Raw genomic sequence first — 3,993 nt, forward strand, 5'->3', positions numbered from 1 at the left:
CATGTATCAAAAGGCCATTCCACTTCATACTGTAGTTTGAATCCTAAGGCCTTAACTATGATGAAATAATTTGGTGTTATTATGCTTGAGTTCAAAGCAGCTATCTGAAATATCACAATTGACTTCCCATTAGATAAGCTGCACTGTGCATATCTAATGTGCTGTAACATAAAAATGTAAGTTTGGTTCAATCCAACTGAAAAAAATATATTATGGTGAAAAATACATTCATGACATGCACCTCCTTGCTATATGCAAATTCCCACACTCAAAATAGCAGCTTCCTAGTTTCTTTCTATTTAACTAGGAACAAGCAGAAAAAGAGTGCTAACTCAAATTCATTCACACACACATGCACTAAGAGTGAAAAGCCCTATTGCTGTTCCCCAGCACACAAGAACTCAGCTTTTCAAAAACACCACCACGTTCATGTGTCTTGTTCCTGCTGAATAAAATTTATAAATGTAAGCCCTCAACGCTGCTTCCAAAGTCCACAAAAACAGCCTCAACAGGCCCTTATGTATCCACTAGGAATGTGTAAACATAAACCTCCAACTTAAGATGCCTCTTTTCAGATTTTACTTTTCAGCTGCAGCGTCCTGCTCTCCTGCCCCTTCTTTTAGTATTTCAAGCCGACTTCCATCACGCATGTGACCTGTAAGCTGCAAGCCATGGTAACCTCTGCTGACCGTTTCTTTTCTGCGTTTGCCCTTCTTTTATGTTTGCCTGTCTCTTTTGCCTCTCAACTGTCAGTTATCCCTCGCTTGCTCTCATGTAGTTACAGTCTTCTTCTTCATAACAGACTGACTGTTGGTAAGGCTATATATTTTTTCTCTCCCATGAGTAACGTATTACTTTTGATTGAGAGGCAATGCTCAATTTTATAAGTCTATATTAATGGTCAGGATCAAGCCAACCTTTTTAATAAGCTTCAAGAAATTAGCCAATAGTTGTAGGCAAGGTATTCCACTCATGCTTGATTTGTGGGTGGTTTACAAAAAAAAATAAATAAATCTGAGAAATAAGAGAGACCACATACTGTATTTACTCACACCCCCTATGCACCTTTTCCCTAAAAATCAGTGCCCCAAAATTGGGGTGCATGCCTTAAGCAGGAAAGCTGATCTTACTTTGTTGGAATAGAAGCATGAAGACACTGTGTTGCTTGTAGTCCTCTGCAACTACAAGTACAGCAAGAAGGAACACTTTCAAAGCCACTCTAAGCTTGCTGGCTGAGAAATAAACAGCCATTTTACAACACAGCCTCACCGTGAAAAAGGCAGTTTTAGGCCATGAACCTGGAAATTTTATTTATTTATTTATTTATTTACATTCTGCTTTCCAAAAACAAGGTGCCGGCTTTATCTAGGAGCACATGGTATACAAGAAAGTGTGGTAATACCTGGTCAAGAAGTCAATGTACTTAAAAATCAAATGCATTCTGGAACTTCTCACTAAAGAAAAGACTTTGTTCAGCCAAGCACATGTGGTATGGGTACAAATTCTCTAGATTTATGACCTGTATTTGTCTCTGAGAAGGGCAAACAAAGACCTGATGCTGCAATGCTGCTTTTCCCATATGTATATCCAAGGTTGCCAGGTTTCTAGAGGTGCTGAACAACTTTGCAAGATCCAAGGCCATGATGTGTAAAGAATCTTTAAGGTTTTGCATTGTAGACTGGCACACAGGGGAACCCTAAAAAGCAGGGCTGGTTAGTCTTGGAAAATCTTTTACATTGGCTCCCAAAACAAAATGGTGATCTTTTACAGTCAGTTTAACTGAGATGATTTCTGGAATTTCCAGGATAAAGAGGTGCTTTCACGGGGATACTTTTTTCCTAAGTTACTGGAACTCATCTGGTCCTCTGCAACTACAAGTACAGAAAACCCAGGAAGGTTAAAAACTTGTTTTGCTTTAGAGAACTTTACAATTGGCTACTAAAAGTGGCTCCTGATGTCATTGCTCTGAGCGGTCCTCTCAAAAGCTCATCCCTAACCAAGCTGAATTAACTGTTTAAATGTTTCTAATAGAACCTGATATGGCATCCTCAAAGATTTTCAGGGGAGAAAGGACCACTGTGCTCATCTAGTCTAACCTTCTGAATATTGAAGATTGTAGAATGTTCTTGCATCTCTCAACATTTTTGCATCAAAGCACATCTTTTAGAAAACATCCATTCCTGACTTAGAGATTTCAAGGGTCTCAGTAAGTTGTTATGTTACAAGCATTAAATGCCTTCAATTGCTTTATTTTTCTTTGAATTTGACTAGTTCCATTTTCTGTAACTCTATGCTTAGAAGCTTTCCTCCCAAACTTCTAACAAAAATGGCAAAATCCAGTCACTTGTTCATAAGGCACAGGATTAAGTGAACCTTTTATATTAATGAAAATGTGTACTCTTTATCCACCCTCCTTAACATCAACTGTAATTATTGTTGGATCAGGTAACTGTCACGTGCAGTACTCTCCTCTCTGAAATGTGAGATGTTGCATTCTAGTCTGCTTTAATGGCAAAAGTTATCAAAAACAACTGATTCACTTCTCTACCATTTGAGTTGAAATGAGGCTCAACTGTCCTGACTGCTTTCCTTTTTCCCCCCCTCACACCACTGCTGAGTGGCTTAGTGCCCATGAGGTCACTGATATAAGGAAACTGCCAAGAAAATGGGGCCTTCAAGAACGGTAGGGGGAAGAGAGAAAACCACACACAACTTAGGAGAACAGGGATCTCCTCTCCTCCAACTGTCAGTAACCAAGTCTATAGAATCAAACTGAGAGACCCCAATAACTGACCAGGTGCCTTAAGTGCTGTTCACCTCTTAAACTTTCTTCCCTTTCTCAGTGGGGCTACTTGATAGCTCAATCTCTTATGCTGTCTCTGTGCCTATACAGTAAATAAAGAGCTAGGGAAATTTTCACAGAGATTTGATGTTATTCATCGCAGAAATCAGTTTAATGTTTCCAATGAAACCGATGGTGACAGAGAAAATAATACAATTTAAGTTATTAGGCCAAAATATACTTGGAGGTGTCTCTGGTGTCACTGCATCATACTTTGCTACTTAATGAAGAAATCAGTAGTGGGACAGAATATTTCCATTATGATACAGAAACCTCTAAATCAGTCTCCCAAGCTGTGAAACTCATGTTGACACAGGGAAAGCTGCCCTACCAGGTTGATGCCTGACAGCTTCTGATGTCATAAAGGAGTGGTAGTGTCTACACCAGTGATTCTCAACCAGGGTACCATAGCACCCTTGGATGCCATGACATACTCTGAAGGATGCTGGTGGGAAAGAGGACACAAGCAAGATAAGTGCAAGTTCCCATGGTAAGATAAACACAGGGTCTTCCCTTCTAGCCATTCCTCCTTCCCTCACTTGCTCCAGCCCAGGCTCTTCCCTACCAGCTGCTTGTCCTCCTTCCCAGTTCCTCTTCAAGCAGGTAAGAACTACCATAAGTACATTACTTTTTGAAATGGGTGCTGCTCAATTCACAACAGTTATGGAGGGGTGCCTTGGGTCTCAAAAGGTTGAGAACTACTGTTTAGTTAAACCATATACCAGTGGTTTTCAGTAGAGGTGCACCAATAGAGATTTTGGGGGCCGATACCAATATTTAAAGAGGCATATCGGCCAATACCAATCCGATTTCCAATACGGCTGCCTCCAGGTAGTATGTCTGTTGTAGTGGAAGGGGAGGGGGGAGAGAAGGGGTATGGGGGGCAGATCAACACCTCCCATGGTGAGGGAGAGGGCGGGGCAGGCACTGCCCAAGGGGACAGGGGCTCAAGACAGAGGCGCAGCTCGTGGCGGGGAGGGCTCCCACTGCTGCTTGCACTCTAGGAGGGTGGGAGGATGTACCCCCTGGATCTCCCCGGGTGGGAGGGCTGAAGACTGCGCTGCGTAAGGCTTTTCTTGGCAGGGACTGGGCTCAGAGTGGGCACCAGCAGTGCTGGGAAGGGCTGTAGCCACCCAAAATTTTGCCACAGC

This window comes from Gavialis gangeticus, unplaced genomic scaffold (genome assembly GCF_001723915.1).
Source record: "Gavialis gangeticus isolate Ggan-Ray unplaced genomic scaffold, GavGan_comp1, whole genome shotgun sequence".
Taxonomy (NCBI): domain Eukaryota; kingdom Metazoa; phylum Chordata; order Crocodylia; family Gavialidae; genus Gavialis; species Gavialis gangeticus.